Here is a 22,864-nt window from a genome sequence, read left to right as displayed (position 1 = left end):
CAAAACTATTAATTTCACTATGATTATTATTAAACTTTTCATTTTACTAAAAACTACTGTTATTATCATAAGATTTATTATTAAAACTGTAACGACCCGGATTTTCCGATCGTTTTATACTTATGAGATTAATATTTACATAAAATAAACCTTACCAACATGATAAGCAATCCAAAATGTTGAGACTTATGTTTTTGAAAAGAGTTTCACACAACGTTTGACCGTCCAATTTGACCGATGATATCACGAACTATATAACACACGATAATTATACGATTATGTATATGTACATATCTATACATATTTAACATGATTTAAGGATGGTTTAACATTTCATTGTGAACTAACAAACAATGAGTTATAAGTATACTTTGAGACCACAAACTTAAGTTTTCAAAACGATAACTATATGTAACGTTCTTTGACATATATACTTACAATCTATAATGTGTTGGTGATCTATGTCACCAATATGATTTAAGTGTAATGGGATTAATTTGTAACCAAAATAATCTTGATAAATATCGAACAAGTTTAGGGAAGTGTGGAGTGCACACTTGTTTGAACTTATCTTGATTATGACGGGGGTTCGCGGGCAGCGCCCCCGATAAGCGGGGTCCAAGGGGTGGCAACCCCTGGCGGGGTCCAAGGGGTGGCTAACATTGCTTTATTAAAAAGGTCTTAAAATTTTATTTTGGCCCTGTTTGACCCAAAAATAAAAGCCCAGTTTTTGAGCCTGTTTTACAGTTATAAACCCGTCCATATTTGAATTCTTGTTCCGATTCCTCAAAATTTCTACAAGTATATCTAGGGTATATGTAACCGTATCATACCCAGCTTCTATACGTATTTACTATTGGTATATACCAACAATAAACTTCAATGATCAGTCACTAGACATGATGTTACATGTGGGAACCAGCCATTTAACCTCATGTGTGACTTTTGTGCAAGAAAACAAACTAAATCTCCTATATATCCATCCCATAATCATGCTATTTTGCACACACACACATACAATTTCATTTCCAATTTTCTTTCAAGTTAATTCACTCCCTAATCTCTCTTCATTTACCTACTCAAGAACGTATCAATATAGTCATCCGATTTCAAGGAGATTACTTCCAATCTTTCAATCCCACTCCACCACTCTTTTGATTCCAAGATTTTTCTTACCTTTTCCAGTAGCTTTGTCCAAGTAACTTGAGGTAGTAACCTTATTCATAACCTTATTCGATTCATATTTATATAGCTATCTTATTTTGTGTTGTAAAATTTTAACAACAAGAACATAGTTTGAGTGCTTTCAAACTTGTTCGCAAACTAAATAGATCCTTCTAATTTGATTTTTAAAAACACTTCAAGACCTGTAATATATCATATTATGACAAAATCGGATTAATCATATCTTGGCTAATTAACATAACATTTAATATATATTTACTTATGATTTGATTTCATATATTTCAGGACCACCCGTAAATAACACGAGAAGATTAATCATAAGACCTCATGATTGTACGCAACACGTCATTTGACAACACGGTACTTTATGTACGCAACACGTCACTTGACAACATGGTACCATGGGTCGAGATTAATTCTGATCAATACGAATACGATGGGGTCTTTATTTATTTTATTTAAGCAACTAATTGTGGACCACTAACATCGGACTGCTAACTACGGACTAAGAAAATATTAAAAGTATATATATATATATATATATATATATATATATATATATATATATATATATATATATATATATATATATATATATATATATATATATGTAACGATTACTTGAAAAGAAAATATGTTGATATATTATATATATGGTTAGGTTTGTGATATCAATCGGAGACCAAGTCGTGTTTATTACCTTTAAGGCAAAAATGAGTATATAGTCCCACTTTTAAACTTTAAATATTTCGGGATGAGAATACATGCATTTTATGATTTACGTTATGGACACAAGTGATTAAAAATATATATTCTACGTTGAGTTGTACCACTGGCATACTTCCCAGTAGCTTGGTAACTATTATTTACATGAGGTATTGTAAACGCGAATCCTGTTGATAGATCTATCGGGCCTGACAACCCCAACCGGACTGGACGACCAGTATTCAACGGTTGCACAGTACTTCGTTTCGGTGGCTACACTTGGTACGGTGTAGTAAGATTTCATAATAAAGGGAATATGCGACGTTGATTAAATGTTAAGTATGGTTATCAAGTGCTCAACAACTTAGAATATTTTTATTAAAACGTTTATATATGAAATCTTGTGGTCTATATTTATAACGCTGCCGGCATTAAACCTATATCTCACCAACTTTATGTTGACGTTTTAAGCATGTTTATTCTCAGGTGATAACTAAAAGCTTCCGCTGCAACATGTTGAATTTAAGCAAGATCTTGAGTATGCATATTTGTGTCAAAAATAAAACTGCATATCGGAGGATTTGTAATGTAAAATATGTTGGAGGTCGTATTGTTATTATCACATGTAAAGTTTGTAAGTCTAAGATTATCGCTAAACGATAATCATTATTAAGTTGTTTAAACCTTGTATTTGTAATAAAATCTATGGTTTGTATTGTAAAAACGAATGCAGTTTTTGAAGAATGTCGCATATAGAGGTCAATACCTCGCGATGAAATCATATGTTATTGTATTCGTCCTTATGGTTAAGGTCGGGTTATGACAAAAACTATCATTAATATTATTATTAATAAAATCATTAATACTATTATCATTATTATTAATATTAGTATTATCATCATCACTAATTTAATCGCTACTAATGTTATTTTAGTATTATTATAATTACTATTTTAACAAACAGATGTATTATATACATATAAAATATTTGATACTTATAACATAACTAAAGTTATATTTTTATATAGTAACAATGAAATATATAAATTAATAATATAAAACATTATATCAATAATAAATAATATATATAATCGTTCGAAAACAGGTATATGTATTAATATATATATATATATATATATATATATATATATATATATATATATATATATATATATATATATATATATATATATATATATATATATATATATATATATATATATATATATGAATGATATAGATTCGTGAATCCGAGGCCAACCCTGCATTGTTCAGTTTTTCAATATAGTCATATGTATTTTTACTACAAAATACATTAGGTGAGTTTCATTTGATTCCCTTTTTACTCTTTACATTTTTGGGACTGAGAATACATGCGCTTTTATAAATGTTTGACGTAATAGACACAAGTACCTTAACTGCATTCTATGATAGAATTATCTGGGATTGGGGTTGATTATTATGACACGCATTAGCCCCGATTTCCGTTAGAGCGTATGAGCTCCCGAGCCGGGTGGATGGTTTATTATTTACGACATTTTGGCACCGGTTGGCCTATATTTTATATACATGTCTTCAGCTGTGGGGTGTAAAGACCGGCACAGAGGTTCTATATTTTGAAGGCACATGTATTCAGCCGTGGGGTGAAAGACCGGCACAGATGGTTACTATTATATTGTGAATCCTCACCAGGTGTTCTTCATATGAAAGATATTTTTTTTTGTGCAGTTGGAATGGGTCTTCTGCACGTTTTATAATATATAAAATCTTGTGGTCTATTAAAATGATGAAAATGAAATGATTACTATAAATTAATGAACTCACCAACCTTTTGGTTAACACTTGAAAGCATGTTTATTCTCAGGTATGAAAGAAATCTTCTGCTGTGCATTTGCTCATTGTAAAGACATTATTTGGAGTCAATCATCGCAATGGAACCAGATGTTGGTGACTTCGTCCAGACAGATTAGGACGGGGTATGACAATACATATGCTTTAAACATCAACAAAAATGTTGGTGAGTTATAGGTTTAATCTATATATATATATATCAAATCGTAACAATAGACCACAAGATTTCATATTTCAATACACATCCCATACATAGAGATAAAAATGATTCATATGGTGAACACCTGGTAACCGACATTAACAAGAAGCATATATAAGAATATCCCCATCATTCCGGGACACCCTTCGGATATGATATAAATTTCGAAGTACTAAAGCATCCGATACTTTGGATGGGTTTGTTAGGCCCAATAGATCTATCTTTAGGATTCGAGTCAATTAGGGTGTCTGGTCCCTAATTCTTAGATTACCAGACTTAATAAAAAGGGGCATATTCGATTTTGATAATTCAACCAAAGAATGTAGTTTCACGTACTTGTATCTATTTTGTAAATCATTTATAAAACCTGCATGTATTCTCATCCCAAAAATATTAGATTTTAAAAGTGGGACTATAACTCACTTTCACAGATATTTCCTTCCTTGGAAATAAGACTTGGCCATGGATCGATTCACGAACCTATACAAATATGTACATATATATCAAAGTATGATCAAAATATAACCGTAGCTAAAAAGATCAAAAATATCCAATCTTGTTTTACCCATAACTTCTTCATTTTAAATCCGTTATGAGTGAATCAAATTGCTATGGTTTCATATTGAACTCTAATTTAAGAATCCAAACCGAACAAGTATAGGTTTATAGTCGGAAATTTAAGTTACATGTCAATTACTAAAGAGGTAGTCATTTCCGTCGAAAGAACGACATCTTGATGACCATTTTGAAAAACATACTTTCACTTTGAGTTTAACCAAGATTTTTGGATATAGTTTCATGTTCATATGAAAAATCATTTTCCCAGAAGAACAACTTTTAAATCAAAGTTTATCATAGTTTTTAATTATCCAAACCAAAACAGCCCCCGGTTTCACTACGACGGCGTATATCCGATTTTATGGTGTTCATCATGTTTCCAGGTTTTAAATCATTAAGTTAGAATATCATATAGATATAGAACATGTGTTTAGTTGATTTTAAAAGTTAAGTTAGAAGGATTAACTTTTGTTTGCGAACAAGTTTAGAATTAACTAAACTATGTTCTAGTGATTACAAGTTTAAACCTTCGAATAAGATAGCTTTATATGTATGAATCGAATGATGTTATGAACATCATTACTACCTCAAGTTTTCTGGATAAAACTACTGGAAATGAGAAAAATGGATCTAGCTTCAGAGGATCCTTAGATGGCTTGAAAGTTCTTGAAGCAGAATCATGACACGAAAACAGTTCAAGTAAGATTTTTACTCGAAATAAGATTGTTATAGTTGTAGAAATTTAATCAAAGTTTGAATATAAATATTACCTTGAATTAGAAAGATAACCTACTATAAATAACAAAGGTTCATTGATCTTAGATGATTACTTGGAATGGATTAGAAAGCTTGGAAGTAGACTTGCAAACTTGGAAGTATTCTTGATTTTTATGAAACTATACTTATGGAATTTATGAAGAACACTTAAAACTTGAAGATGGAACTTGAGAGAGATCAATTAGATGAAGAAAATTGAAGAATGAAAGTGTTTGTAGGTGTTTTTTGTAGTGACCCGAACTTTTCCATGTTTATATATATATTAAATGAAATTGTTATTTACATGATTAAGTGTTTCCAACATATTAAGCAATCAAACTTGTTAATACTTGATTAATTGAAATAGATTTCATATAGACAATTGACCACCCAAATTGACCGGTGATTCACGAACGTTAAAACTTATAAAAACAATATAATGACATATATATGGTTATATATATAGTTAACATGATATTATGATAAGTAAACATATCATTAAGTATATTAATAATGAACTACATTTGTAAAAACAAGACTACTAACTTAATGATTTTGAAACGAGACATATATGTAACGGTTATCGTTCTAACGACATTTAATGTATATATATCATATTAAGAGATATTCGTACATCATAATATCATGATAATATAATAATTTAAAATCTCATTTGATATTATAAACATTGGGTTAACAACATTTAACAAGATCGTTAACCTAAAGGTTTCAAAACAACACTTACATGCAACGACTAACGATGACTTAACGACTCAGTTAAATGTATATACATGTAGTGTTTTAATATTTATTCATACACTTTTGAAAGACTTCAAGACACTCATCAAAATACTTCTACTTAACAAAAATGCTTACAATTACATCCTCGTTCAGTTTCATCAACAATTCTACTCGTATGCACCCTTATTCATACTCGTACAATACACAGCTTTTAGATGTATGTACTATTGGTATATACACTCCAATGCTCAGCTCTTAGCAGCCCATGTGAGTCACCTAACACATGTGGGAACCATCATTTGGCAACTAGCATGAAATATCTCATAAAATTACAAAAATATGAGTAATGATTCATGACTTATTTACATGAAAACAAAATTACATATCCTTTATATCTAATCCATACACCAACGACCAAAAACACCTACAAACACATTCATTATTCAATTTTCTTCATCTAATTGATCTCTCTCAAGTTCTATCTTCAAGTTCTAAGTGTTCTTCATAAATTCTACAAGTTCTAGTTTCATAAAATCAAGAATACTTTCAAGTTTGATAGCTTACTTCCAATCTTATAGATTGATCATCCAACCTCAAGAAATCTTTCTTATTTACATTAAGATATCTTTCTAATACAAGGTAATACTCATATTCAAACTTTGATTCAATTTCTATAACTATAACAATCTTATTTCGAGTGAAAATCTTACTTGAATTGTTTTCGGGTCATGATTCTACTTCAAGGACTTTCAAGCCATCCAAGGATCCTTTGAAGCTAGATCTATTTTTCTCACTTCCAGTAGCTTTATCCAGAAAACTTGAGGTAGTAATGATGTTCATAACATCATTCGATTCATACATATAAAGCTATCTTATTCGAAGGTTTAAACTTGTAATCACTATAACATAGTTTAGTTAATTCTAAACTTGTTCGCAAACAAAAGTTAATCCTTCTAACTTGAATTTTAAAATAAACTAAACACATGTTCTATATCTATATGATATGCTAACTTAATAATTTAAAACCTGGAAACACGAAAAACACCGTAAAACCGGATTTACGCCGTCGTAGTCACACCGCGGGCTGTTTTGGGTTAGTTAATTAAAAACTATGATAAACTTTGATTTAAAAGTTGTTCTTCTGGGAAAATGATTTTTCTTATGAACATGAAACTATATCCAAAAATCATGGTTAAACTCAAAGTGGAAGTATGTTTTCTAAAATGGTCATCTAGACGTCGTTCTTTTGACTGAAATGACTACCTTTACAAAAATGACTTGTAACTTATATTTTCAACTATAAACCTATACTTTTTCTGTTTAGATTCATAAAATAGAGTTCAATATGAAACCATAGCAATTTTATTCACTCAAAACGGATTTAAAATGAAGAAGTTATGGGTAAAACAAGATTGGATAATTTTTCTTGTTGTAGCAACGTGAAAATTGGTAACAAATCTATATTAATCATATCCTAGCTAAATTATATTGTATTATACATATATTCTAATATATTATGTAATCTTGGGATACCATAGACACGTATGCAAATGTTTTTACATATCATATCGACCCATGTGTATATATTATTTGGAACAACCATAGACACTCAATATGCAGTAATGTGGGAGTTAGCTATACAGGGTTGAGGTTGATTCCAAAAATATATATACTTTGAGTTGTGATCTAGCCTGAGACATGTATACACTGGGTCGTGGATTGATTCAAGATAATATATATCAATTTTTTTCTGTACATCTAACGTTGAACAACTAGTTGTAGGTTACTAACGAGGACAACTGACTTAATAAACTTAAAACATCAAAATGTATTAAAAGTGTTGTAAATATATTTTGAATATACTTTGATATATATGTACATATTTGTTATAGGTTCGTGAATTGACCAGTGGCCAAGTCTTACTTCCCGACGAAGTAAAAATCTGTGAAAGTGAGTTATAGTCCCACTTTTAAAAATCTAATATTTTTGGGATGAGAATACATGCAAGTTTTATAAATGATTTACAAAATAGACACAAGTACGTGAAACTACATTCTATGGTTGAATTATCGAAATCGAATATGCCCCTTTTTATTAAGTCTGGTAATCTAAGAATTGGGGAACAGACACCCTAATTGACGCGAATCCTAAAGATAGATCTATTGGGCCTAACAACCCCATCCAAAGTACCGGATGCTTTAGTACTTCGAAATTTATATCATATCCGAAGGGTGTCCCGGAATGATGGGGATATTCTTATATATGCATATTGTTAACGTCGGTTACCAGGTGTTCACCATATGAATGATTTTTATCTCTATGTATGGGATGTATATTGAAATATGAAATCTTGTGGTCTATTGTTACGATTTGATATATATAGGTTAAACCTATAACTCACCAACATTTTTTGTTGACGTTTAAAGCATGTTTATTCTCAGGTGAATATTAAGAGCTTCCGCTGTTGCATACTAAAATAAGGACAAGATTTGGAGTCCATGTTTATATGATATTATGTAAAAACTGCATTCAAGAAACATATGTCGATGTAATATATTTCTATTGTAAACCATTATGTAATGGTCGTGTGTAAACAGTATATTTTAGATTATCATTATTTGATAATCTACGTAATGCTTTCAAAACCTTTATTGATAAAATAAAGGTTATGGTTGTTTTAAAAATGAATGCAGTCTTTGAAAAACGTCTCATATAGAGGTCAAAACCTCGCAACGAAATCAATTAATATGGAACGTTTATAATCAATATGAACGAGACATTTCAGTTGGTATCCGAGCGTTGGTCTTAGAGAACCAGAAAATTTGCATTAGTGTGTCTTATCGAGTTTGTTAGGATGCATTAGTGAGTCTGGACTTCGACCGTGCTTTCTTTAAAAATGATTGCTTAACATTTTTGTTGGAAACTATATATTTTTAACATGTGAATATTATGTGATATATTAATCTCTTAACGTGTTTGATATTATGTGATAGATATCTACCTCTAGAACAAGTCCCATTGACTCACCTAATAATAATGAAGAGTCAAATGTAAATTGGAATGATTCGTGGACTAATTCACAAGTTCCCGAAGAGGAACCGGAAGAAGAGTCGGAACCGGAAGAATAATCGGAACTGGAAGAAGAATCGGAACTGGAAGAAGAAATAGAACCAGTGGGGGAAATAATAAAACGGTTAAGTAGAAGAAAATCCTCAACCAACCGACCAAAGTTAATTATGGTCAATGGTGTTTCCGCCAAGGAAGCAAAGTATTGGGAGGATTACCAATTCTCCAATGAATCGGATCCCGACAAGGATTCTGATGATGTTATAGAAATTACCCCAACACAATTTAATAAGGCAAAAGAGAACAATAAGGGAAAGGGCATAAAAATAGAGAAATTTGATTCCAAACCCGATGAACTTTATATGTATCGTCAACACCCGTATTTCTTAAGTTGTGACAATAACCCGGGAAACTCTAAACCACCAGGTTTTTCTAAACCAATTTGGAAAACGACGGCTCGTATTAGGGGAACATCATATATCCCTAGAAACTTGGCAAAATGAACCAAAACCGAAGAAGAAGAAACGAGCGAGTCGGAATAAGATAGTTGTATTCGTGTGGTGTAATATATGTAATATAGTGTGCTTATGCTTTATGATATATGCAAAAATTGCTTGTATTAATAAGTATTTTTTTTTATGAATCTAACACTTGTCTATTTTACAGTATAAAAACACAAAATGGATAGACAATCCAATATTTTAAGAGACCTACCCGGAGACATGATTGATGAAATCTTGTCTAGAGTCGGTCAGAATTCCTCGGCATAACTATTTAAGGCGAGATCAGTTTGTAAGACATTCGAAGAACGTTCCAAGAATGCCTTGATTTATAAAAGGCTTTCGTTCGAAAGATGGGGGATATCACATTGGGAAGTCCATAAGTTACGATGTGTTTACTTTAACGCATATATTGCGGGGAACCCAAATGCTATTTTACGCAACGGGTTAAGAAATTATTTTGACTCAATATATCCGAATATAGGACTTCGTGATTTAGAAAAAGCGGCTAACATGCAACATAAAGAAGCATGTTATGCTTACGGATTAGTAATGTTCGCTTCTCACCAAAGTGAGAACAAGAACATCGGGCTACAACTATTAAACAAAACATTCCCACAAGTGACGGAGTCGGTAATTGGGGTAAGAAATGAGGTTTTTAGGTTATTACGAGACTGTTGGTCATTACGTAACCTTCATCCTTTTGACGACGTTACAACACATTGTCTTACTATCGGTCACAACGGTTATGTTCCACAAAACCAAGGATGGGAAGTGGTATTAGTAAAACCAGAATGCATGACTTGTTTCTGGACGTATGAATTACGTGTCTTTATTGCCTTTGCTGAACGCCTTATTTATTAACTAGAATTATCTTCACAACTACTTTGTATCAAAATTTTATGTGCTATATTTCATGCTATATGTAAAAAAAAAAAAAGCGGTATTGTAAGTTTGCAAGTTATTGTATAAAGGTTTGAATATGATTTTTTTTTTGTGATTAGTTTTTCATATAGAATTGTAGTAGTTGAAATAGTATGTTAGCTACTAAGTATGAACTTAACGGGTAAGTACTACCCGAATTAAAGAGTATAAAACGCTAATATGAAGAAAGAGCTTTTATAAATAAGTTCATATTACGCTACGAAATACTATTGACTACTCTTGATATTCTATATGATTAACTCGTTTCATTTGACTATTTTGAAGGAAATGGCACCGACTACTCGACATACCTTGAATATGAGCGAAGAGAAATTTCGTGCCTTTCTTGCTTCAAAAATAGCCGCAGTACAGGCTGCGCTACATACCAACAATAACCTTGGATCTAGCAATACAGGAAATCGTGTAGGATGCACCTACAAAGAATTCACTGCCTGCAAACCTTTGGAATTTGATGGAACCGAAGGACCGATCGGATTGAAACGGTGGACCGAGAAGGTCGAATCGGTGTTTGCCATAAGTAAGTGTACTGAAGAGGACAAAGTGAAGTACGCTACGCATACCTTCACAGGTTCTACGTTAACATGGTGGAATACCTATCTAGAGCAAATGGGACAAGATGATGCTTACGCACTACCGTGGTCAGCATTCAAGCACTTGATGAACGAGAAGTACCGTCCCAGAACTGAGGTCAATAAGCTCAAGACAGAACTTAGAGGGTTACGAACCCAAGGATTTGATATTACCACGTACGAAAGACGATTCACAGAATTATGCCTATTGTGTCCGGGAGCGTTCGAAGATGAGGAAGAGAAGATCGACGCATTTGTGAAAGGATTACCGGAAAGAATCCAAGAAGATATAAGTTCACACGCGCCCGCCTCCATACAACAGGCATGTAGAATGGCTCATAAACTAGTGAACCAGATTGAGGAAAGAATTAAAGAACAGACTGCTGAAGAGGCCAATGTGAAGCAAGTCAAAAGAAAGTGGGAGGAAAACGGTGATAAGAATCACCAATACAACAACAACAGCAATTACAACAATAATCGCAACAACTATCCCAACAATCACAACATCAATCGCAACATCAACAAACGGCCCAACAACAACAACAACAACAACAACAACTACAACAATCATCCCAATAACAATAATAACCGCAACAACAACAACAATCAGAAGCCGCTATGCCAAAGGTGTGAAAAGTATCACTCGGGGTTCTGCACCAAATTTTGCAACAAGTGTAAAAGAAATGGTCATAGCGCGGCGAAGTGTGAGGTCTACGGACCAGGGGTTTACAGAACGAAAGGAACAAATGGTGTCGGAACGAGTAATGGCGGAGCAAGTAGTGTCAGAGCAAGTTATGCCAATGTAGTTTGTTATAAATGTGGAAAACCGGGCCACATTATTAGAAATTGCCCGAACCAGGAAAACACGAATGGACAAGGCCGCGGAAGAGTTTTCAATATTAATGCGGCAGAGGCACAGGAAGACCCGGAGCTTGTTACGGGTACGTTTTTTATTGATAATAAATCTGCTTACGTTTCATTTTATTCGGGTGCGGATAGAAGGTATATGAGTAGAGATTTTTGTGCTAAATTAAGTTGTCCATTGACACCTTTGGATAGTAAATTTTTACTCGAATTAGCAAATGGTAAATTAATTTCAGCAGATAATATATGTCGGAATCGAGAAATTAAACTGGTTAGCGAAACATTTAAGATTGACTTGATACCAGTAGAGTTAGGGAGTTTTGATGTGATAATCGGTATGGACTGGTTGAAAGAAGTGAAAGCAGAGATCGTTTGTTACAAAAATGCAATTCAAATTATACGAGAAAAAGGAAAACCCTAATGGTGTACGGAGAAAAGGGCAACACGAAGCTACATCTTATTAGTAATATGAAGGCACAAAAACTAATAAGAAAAGGTTGCTATGCTATTCTAGCACACGTCGAGAAAGTACAAACTGAAAAAAAGAGCATCAATGATGTTCCCGTCGCAAAAGAATTTCCCGATGTATTTCCGAAAGAATTACCGGGATTACCCCCACATCGATCCGTTGAATTTCAAATAGATCTTGTACCAGGAGCTATAGCAATAGCTCGTGCTCCTTACAGACTTGCACCCAGCGAGATGAAAGAAATGTAAAGCCAATTACAAGAACTTTTAGAGTGTGGTTTCATTCGACCAAGCACATCACCGTGGGGAGCGCCTGTTTTGTATGTCGAGAAGAAAGATGGTACATTCAGGTTGTGTATCGACTACCGAGAGTTGAACAAACTTACCATCAAGAACCGCTACCCACTACCGAGAATCAATGACTTATTTGATCAATTACAAGGCTCATCTGTTTATTCAAAGATTGACTTACGTTCCGGGTATCATCAAATGCGGGTAAAAGAAGATGATATTCCAAAGACTGCTTTCAGAACACGTTACGGTCATTACGAGTTTATGGTCATGCCGTTTGGTTTAACTAATGCACCAGCTGTGTTCATGGACCTTATGAACCGAGTGTGTGGACCATACCTTGACAAGTTTGTCATTGTTTTCATTGATGACATACTTATTTACTCAAAGAATGACCAAGAACACGGTGAACATTTGAGAAAGGTGTTAAAAGTATTGAGGAAGGAAGAATTGTACGCTAAGTTTTCAAAGTGTGCATTTTAGTTGGAAGAAGTTCAATTCCTCGGTCACATAGTGAACAAAAAAGGTATTAAGGTGGATCCGGCAAAGATAGAAACTGTTAAAAAGTGGGAAACCCCGAAAACTCCAAAATAGATACGCCAGTTTTTAGGACTAGCTGGTTACTACAGAAGGTTCATCCAAGACTTTTTCAGAATAGCAAAACCCTTGACTGCATTAACGCATAAAGGGAAGAAATTTGAATGGAAGGATGAACAAGAGAAAGCGTTTCAGTTATTGAAGAAAAAGCTAACTACGGCACCTATATTTTCATTGCCTGAAGGGAATGATATTTTGTGATTTATTGTGATGCATCAAAGCAAGGTCTCGGTTGTGCATTAATGCAACAAACGAAGGTGATTGCTTATGCGTCTAGACAATTGAAGATTCACGAACAAAATTATACGACGCATGATTTGGAATTAGGCGCGGTTGTTTTTGCATTAAAGACTTGGAGGCACTACTTATATGGGGTCAAAAGTATTATATATACCGACCACAAAAGTCTTCAACACATATTTAATCAAAAACAACTGAATATGAGGCAGCGTAGGTGGATTGAATTGTTGAATGATTACGACTTTGAGATTCGTTATCACCCGGGGAAGGCAAATGTGGTAGCCGACGCCTTGAGTAGGAAGGACAGAGAACCCATTCGAGTAAAATCTATGAATATAATGATTCACAATAACCTTACTACTCAAATAAAGGAGGCGCAACAAGGAGTTTTAAAAGAGGGAAATTTAAAGGATGAAATACCCAAAGGATCGGAGAAGCATCTTAATATTTGGGAAGACAGAACTCGGTATAGGGCTGAAAAGATTTGGGTACCAAAATTTGGAGATATGAGAGAAATGGTACTTAAAGAAGCTCATAAAACCAGATACTCAATACATCCTGGAACGGAGAAGATGTACAAGGATCTCAAGAAACATTTTTGGTGGCCAGGTATGAAATCCGATGTTGCTAAATACGTAGGAGAATATTTGACGTGTTCTAAGGTCAAAGCTGAGCATCAGAAACCATCAGGTCAACTTCAACAACCCGAAATCCTGGAATGGAAATGGGAAAACATTACCATGGATTTCATCACTAAATTGCCAAGGACTACAAGTGGTTTTGATACTATTTGGGTAATAGTTTATCGTCTCACCAAATCAGCACACTTCCTGCCAATAAGAGAAGATGACAAGATGGAGAAGTTAGCACGACTATATTTGAAGGAAGTCGTCTCCTGACATGGAATACCAATCTCTATTATCTCTGATAGGGATGGCAGATTTATTTCAAGATTCTGGAAGATATTACAGCAAGCATTAGGAACTCGTCTAGGCATGAGTACTGCCTATCATCCACAAACTGATGGGCAGAGCGAAAGGACGATACAAACATTTGAAGACATGCTACGAGCATGTGTTATTGATTTCAGAAACAGTTGGGATCGACATCTACCGTTACCAGAATATTCTTACAACAACAGCTACCATTCAAGCATTGAGATGGCACCGTTTGAAGCACTTTATGGTAGAAAGTGTAGGTCTCCAATTTTTTGGAGTGAAGTGGGGGATAGACAGATTACGGGTCCGGATATAATACAAGAAACTATCGAGAAGATCATCCTTATTCAACAACGGTTGAAAACCGCCCAAAGTCGACAAAAGAGCTACGCCGACATTAAAAGAAAAGATATAGAATTTGAAATTGGAGAGATGGTCATGCTTAAAGTTGCACCTTCGAAAGGTGTTGTTCGATTTGGTAAACGAGGGAAATTAAATCCAAGGTATATTAGACCATTCAAGATTATTGATCATGTCGGACCAGTAGCTTACCGACTTGGGTTACCTCAACAACTCGCGGCTGTACATAACACTTTCCACGTCTCGAATTTGAAGAAATGTTTAGCTAAAGAAGATCTCACTATTCCGTTAGATGAAATCCAAATCAACGAAAAACTTTAATTCATCGAAGAACCCGTCGAAATAATAGATCGTGAGGTTAAAAGACTTAAGCAAAACAAGATACCAATTGTTAAGGTTCGATGGAATGCTCGTAGAGGACCCGAGTTCACCTGGGAACGAGAAGATCAGATGAAGAAGAAATACCCGCATTTATTTCCAGAAGATACGTCAACATCTCCAACTGCTTAAAATTTCGGGACGAAATTTATTTAACTGGTAGGTACTGTAGTGACCCGAACTTTTCCATGTTTATATATATATTAAATGAAATTTTTATTTACATGATTAAGTGTTTCCAACAAATTAAGCAATCAAACTTGTTAATACTTGATTAATTGAAATAGATTTCATATAGACAATTGACCACCCAAGTTGACCGGTGATTCACGAACGTTAAAACTTGTAAAAACTATATGATGAGATATATATGGTTATATATATAGTTAACATGATATTATGATAAGTAAACATATCATTAAGTATATTAATAATGAACTATATATGTAAAAACAAGACTACTAACTTAATGATTTTGAAACGAGACATATATGTAACGATTATCGTTGTAACGACATTTAATGTATATATATCATATTAAGAGATATTCGTACATCATAATATCATGATAATATAATAATTTAAAATCTCATTTGATATTATAAACATTGGGTTAACAACATTTAACAAGATCGTTAACCTAAAGGTTTCAAAACAACACTTACATGTAACGACTAACGATGACTTAACGACTCAGTTAAAATGTATATACATGTAGTGTTTTAATATGTATTCATACACTTTTGAAAGACTTCAAGACACTTATCAAAATACTTCTACTTAACAAAAATGCTTACAATTACATCCTCGTTCAGTTTCATCAACAATTCTACTCGTATGCACCCGTATTCGTACTCGTACAATACACAGCTTTTAGATGTATGTACTAATGGTATGTACACTCCAATGATCAGCTCTTAGCAGCCCATGTGAGTCACCTAACACATGTGGGAACCATCATTTGGCAACTAGCATGAAATATCTCAAAAAATTACAAAAATATGAGTAATCATTCATGACTTATTTACATGAAAACAAAATTACATATCCTTTATATCTAATCCATAGACCAACGACCAAAAACACCTACAAACACTTTCAATCTTCAATTTTCTTTATCTAATTGATCTCTCTCAAGTTCTATCTTCAAGTTCTAAGTGTTCTTCATAAATTCTACAAGTTCTAGTTTCATAAAATCAAGAATACTTCCAAGTTTGCTAGCTTACTTCCAATCTTGTAGAGTGATCATCCAACCTCAAGAAATCTTTCTTATTTACAGTAAGATATCTTTCTAATACAAGGTAATACTCATATTCAAACTTTGATTCAATTTCTATAACTATAACAATCTTATTTCGAGTAAAAATCTTACTTGAACTGTTTTCGTGTCATGATTCTGCTTCAAGGACTTTCAAGCCATCCAAAGATCCTTTGAAGCTAGATCTATTTTTCTCATTTCTAGTAGCTTTATCCAGAAAACTTGAGGTACTAATGATGTTCATAACATCATTCGATTCATACATATAAAGCTATCTTATTCGAAGGTTTAAACTTGTAATCACTAGAACATAGTTTAGTTAATTCTAAACTTGTTCGCAAACAAAAGTTAATCCTTCTAACTTGAATTTTAAAATCAACTAAACACATGTTCTATATCTATATGATATGCTAACTTAATGATTTAAAACCTGGAAACACGAAAAACACCGTAAAACCGGATTTACACCGTCGTAGTAACACCGCGGGCTATTTTGGGTTAGTTAATTAAAAACTATGATAAACTTTGATTTAAAAGTTGTTCTTCTGGGAAAATGATTTTTCTTATGAACATGAAACTATATCCAAAAATCATGGTTAAACTCAAAGTGGAAGTATGTTTTCTAAAATGGTCATCTAGACGTCGTTCTTTCGACTGAAATGACTACCTTTACAAAAACGACTTGTAACTTATATTTCCGACTATAAACCTATACTTTTTCTATTTAGATTCATAAAATATATTTCAATATAAAACCATAGCAATTTGATTCACTCAAAACGGATTTAAAATGAAGAAGTTATGGGTAAAACAAGATTGGATAATTTTTCTTGTTGTAGCAACGTGAAAATTGGTAACAAATCTATATTAATCATATCCTAGCTAACTTATATTGTATTATACATGTATTCTAATATATTATGTAATCTTGGGATACCATAGACACGTATGCAAATGTTTTGACATATCATATCGACCCATGTGTATATATTATTTGGAACAACCATAGACACTCTATATGCAGTAATGTGGGAGTTAGCTATACAGGGTTGAGGTTGATTCTAAAAATATATATATTTTGAGTTGTGATCTAGCCTGAGACGTGTATATACTGGGTCGTGGATTGATTCAAGATAATATATATCAAATTTTTTTTTCTGTACATCTAACGTTGGACAACTAGTTGTAGGTTACTAACGAGGATAGCTGACTTAATAAACTTAAAACATCAAAATGTATTAAAAGTGTTGTAAATATATTTTGAATATACTTTGATATATATGTACATATTTGTTATAGGTTCGTGAATCGACCAGTGGCCAAGTCTTACTTCCCGACGAAGTAAAAATCTGTGAAAGTGAGTTATAGTCCCACTTTTAAAAATCTAATATTTTTGGGATGAGAATACATGCAGGTTTTATAAATGATTTACAAAATAGACACAAGTACGTGAAACTACATTCTATGGTTGAATTATCGAAATCGAATATGCCCCTTTTTATTAAGTCTGGTAATCTAAGAATTAGGGAACAGACACCCTAATTGACGCGAATCCTAAAGATAGATCTATTGGGCCTAACCAACCCCATCCAAAGTACCGGATGCTTTAGTACTTCGAAATTTATATCATATCCGAAGGGTGTCCCGGAATGATGGGGATATTCTTATATATGCATCTTGTTAATGTCGGTTACCAGGTGTTCACCATATGAATGATTTTTATCTCTATGTAGGTGTTCACCATATGAATGATTTTTATCTCTATGTATGGGATGTATATTGAAATATGAAATCTTGTGGTCTATTGTTACGATTTGATATATATAGGTTAAACCTATAACTCACCAACATTTTTTTTTGACGTTTAAAGCATGTTTATTCTCAGGTGAATATTAAGAGCTTCCACTGTTGCATACTAAAATAAGGACAAGATTTGGAGTCCATGTTTGTATGATATTATGTAAAAACTGCATTCATGAAACATATGTCGATGTAATATATTTCTATTGTAAACCATTATGTAATGGTCGTGTGTAAACAATATATTTTAGATTATCATTATTTGATAATCTACGTAATGCTTTTGAAACCTTTATTGATAAAATAAAGGTTATGGTTGTTTTAAAAATGAATGCAGTCTTTGAAAAATGTCTCATATAGAGGTCAAAACCTCGCAACGAAATCAATTAATATGGAACATTTATAATCAATATGAACGGGACATTTCATTTTTGGTCGTTGGTATATGGATTAGATATAAAGGATATGTAATTTTGTTTTCATGTAAATAAGTCATGAATGATTACTAATATTTTTGTAATTTTATGAGATATTTCATGCTAGTTGCCAAATGATGGTTCTCACATGTGTTAGGTGACTCACATGCACTGCTAAGAGCTAATCATTGGAGTGTATATACCAATAGTACATACATCTAAAAGCTGTGTATTGTACGAGTAAAATTGTTGATGAAACTGAACGAGGATGTAATTGTAAGCATTTTTGTTAAGTAGAAGTACTTTGATATGTGTCTTGAAGTCTTTCAAAAGTGTAAGAATACATATCAAAACACAACATGTATATACATTCTAATGGAGTCGTTAAGTCTTCGTTAGTCGTTACATGTAAGTGTTGTTTTGAAACCTTTAAGTTAACGATCTCAATTAATGTTGTTAACCCAATGTTTATTATATCAAATGAGATGTTAAATTATTATATTATCATGATATTATGATGTATGAATATCTCTTAATATGATACATACATTAAAATATCGTTACAACGATAATCGTTACATATAAGTCTCGTTTCGTAATTCTTGAGTTAGTAGTCTTGTTTTTACATATGTAGTTCATTGTTAACATACTTAATGATATATTTAAATATCATTTTATCATGTTAAATATAGTGTATAAATATCTTAATATGATACATATGTATTTAGTAGACGTTATCATAATGATAATCGTTATATATATCATTTCGAGTTTCTTAACTTAGTAAACTCATTTCTTATGTATATCACACATTGTTAATATACTTAGTGAGATACTTACTCATCATAATCTCATGTCAACCATATATATGTCTATATATACCACAACATGTAGTTTTCACAATTTTGTAACGTTCGTGAATCGCCGGTCACTACAGTACCTACCTGTTAAATAAATTTCGTCCCGAAATTTTAAGCTGTTGAAGGTGTTGACGAATCTTATGGAAATAGATGCGGGTATTTCTTCTTCAACTGATCTTCACGCTCCCAGGTGAACTCGGGTCCTCTACGAGCATTCCATCGAACCTTAACAATCGGTATCTTGTTTTGCTTAAGTCTCTTAACCTCACGATCCATTATTTCGACGGGTTCTTCAATGAATTGAAGTTTTTCATTGATTTGGATTTCGTCCAATGGAATAGTGAGATCTTCTTTAGCAAAACATTTCTTCAAATTCGAGACGTGGAAAGTGTTATGTACAGCCGCGAGTTGTTGATGTAGCTCCAGTTGGTAAGCTACTGGTCCGACACGATCTATAATCTTGAACGGTCCAATGTACCTTGGATTTAGTTTCCCCCGTTTACCAAATCGAACAACGCATTTCCAAGATGAAACCTTAAGCATGACCATTTCTCCAATTTCAAACTCTATATCTTTTCTTTTACTGCCCGCGTAGCTCTTTTGTCGACTCTGGGCGGTTTTCAATCGTTATTGAATTTGGATGATTTTCTCGGTAGTTTCTTGTATTATCTCCGGACCCGTAATCTGTCTATCCCCCACTTCATTCCAACAAATCGGAGACCTGCACTTTCTACCATAAAGTGCCTCAAACGGCACCATCTCAATACTAGAATGATAATTGTTGTTGTAGGAAAATTCTGCTAACGGTAGGTGTCGATCCCAACTGTTTCCGAAATCAATAACACATGCTCGTAGCATGTCTTCAAGCATTTGTATCGTCCTTTCACTCTGCCCATCAGTTTGTGGATGATAGGCAGTACTCATGTCTAGATGAGTCCCCAATGCTTGTTGCAACGTCTGCCAGAACCTTGAAACAAATCTACCATCCCTATCAGAGATAATAGAGAAGGGTATTCTATGTCTGGAGACAACCTCCTTCAAATACAATCGCGCCAACTTCTCTATTTTGTCATCTTCTCTCATTGGCAGGAAGTGCACTGACTTGGTGAGACGATCAACTATTACCCAAATAGTATCATAACCACTTGCAGTCCTTGGCAATTTAGTAATGAAATCCATGGTAATGTTTTCCCATTTCCATTCTGGGATTTCAGGTTGTTGTAGTAGACCTGATGGTTTTTGATGTTCAGCTTTGACCTTAGAACACGTCAAACATTCTCCTACATATTTAGCAATATCGGCTTTCATACCCGGCCACCAAAAGTGTTTCTTGAGATCTTTATACATCTTCCCCGCTCCGGGATATATTGAATATCTGGTTTTATGTGCTTCTTTAAGTACCATTTCTCTCACATCTCCAAACCTTGGTAACCAAATTCTATCAGCCCTATATCGGGTTCCGTCTTCCCGAATATTAAGATGTTTTTCTGATCCTTTGAGTATCTCATTCTTCAACTTTCCTTCTTTTATAACCCCCTGTTGCGCCTCCTTTATTTGAGTAGTAAGGTTAGTACGAATAATTATATTCATAGCTTTTACCCATATAGATTCTCTGTCCTTTCTACTTAAAGCGTCGGCTACCACATTCGCCTTCCCCAAGTGGTATCGAATCACAAAATCATAATTATTCAACAGTTCAATCCACCTGCGTTGTCTCATATTCAGTTGCTTCTGATTAAATATATGTTGGAGACTTTTGTGGTCGGTATATATAATACTTTTGACCCCATATAAATAATGCCTCCAAGTCTTTATTGCAAAAACAACAGTACCCAATTCCAAATCGTGAGTTGTATAATTTTGCTCCTAAATCTTCAATTATCTAGACGCATAAGCAATCACCTTCGTTCGTTGCATTAATACACAACCGAGACCTTGCTTTGATGCGTCACAATAAATCACAATATCATCATTCCCTTCAGGCAATGACAATATAGGTGCCGTAGTTAGCTTTTTCTTCAATAACTGAAACGCCTTCTCTTGTTCATCCTTCCATTCAAATTTCTTCCCTTTATGTGTTAATGCAGTCAAGGGTTTTGCTATTTTGGAGAAATCTTGGATGAATCTTCTAAGTAACCAGCCAATCCTAAAAATTGACGTATATGCTTCGGAGTTTTTGGGGTTTCCCACTTTTCAACGGTTTTGATCTTTGCCGGGTCCACCTGGATACCTTCTTTGTTCACTATGTGACCGAGGAATTGAACTTCTTCCAACCAAAATGCACACTTTGAAAACTTATCATACAGTTTTTCTTTCCTCAATACTTCTAGCACTTTTCTCAAATGTTCTTCGTGCTCTTGATCATTCTTTGAGTAAATAAGTATGTCATTGATGAAAACAATGACAAACTTGTCAAGATATAGCCCACACACTCGGTTCATAAGGTCCATGAACACAGCTGGTGCGTTAGTCAATCCAAACGGCATAACCATAAACTCGTAATGAACATAACGCGTCCTAAAAGCAGTTTTTGGAATATCATCCTCCTTTACTCGCATTTGATGATATCCAGAACGTAAATAAATTTTTGAATAAACCGACGAGCCTTGTAGTTGATCAAATAAGTCGTCAATTCTCGGAAGTGGATAACGGGTTTTGATGGTAAGTTTATTCAATTCTCTGTAGTCAATACACAACCTAAATGTACCATCCTTCTTCTTAACAAACAAAACAGGAGCTCCCCATGGTGATGTGCTTGGTCGAATGAAACCACGTTCTAATAGTTCTTACAATTGGCTTTGCAGTTCTTTCATCTCGCTGGGCGCGAGTCTGTAAGGAGCACGAGCTATTGGTGCAGCTCCTGGTACAAGATCTGTTTGAAATTCGACAGATCGATGTGGAGGTAGTCCCGGTAATTCTTTCGGAAATACATCGGGAAATTCTTTTACGACGGGAACATCATTGATGCTCTTTTCTTCAGTTTGTACTTTCTCGACGTGTGCTAGAACAGCATAGCAACCTTTTCTTATTAGTTTTTGTGCCTTCAAATTACTAATAAGATGTAGCTTCGTGTTGCCCTTTTCTCCGTACACCATTAAGGGTTCTCCTTCTTCTCGTACAATGCGAATTGAATTTTTGTAACATACGATCTCAGCTTTCATCTCCTTCAGCCAGTCCATGCTGACTATTACATCAAAACTCCCTAACTCTACTGGTATTAAATCAATCTTAAATATTTCGCTACCAAGTTTAATATCTCGATTCCAGCATATATAATCTGCTGAAATTAATTTACCGTTTTCTAATTCGAGTAAAAATT

Source organism: Rutidosis leptorrhynchoides, chromosome 4 (assembly GCF_046630445.1).
Source record: "Rutidosis leptorrhynchoides isolate AG116_Rl617_1_P2 chromosome 4, CSIRO_AGI_Rlap_v1, whole genome shotgun sequence".
In the NCBI taxonomy this organism is placed as follows: Eukaryota; Viridiplantae; Streptophyta; class Magnoliopsida; order Asterales; family Asteraceae; genus Rutidosis; species Rutidosis leptorrhynchoides.
The sequence above is the reverse complement of the archived record's forward strand: the minus strand, read 5'-3'. Positions refer to the sequence as shown.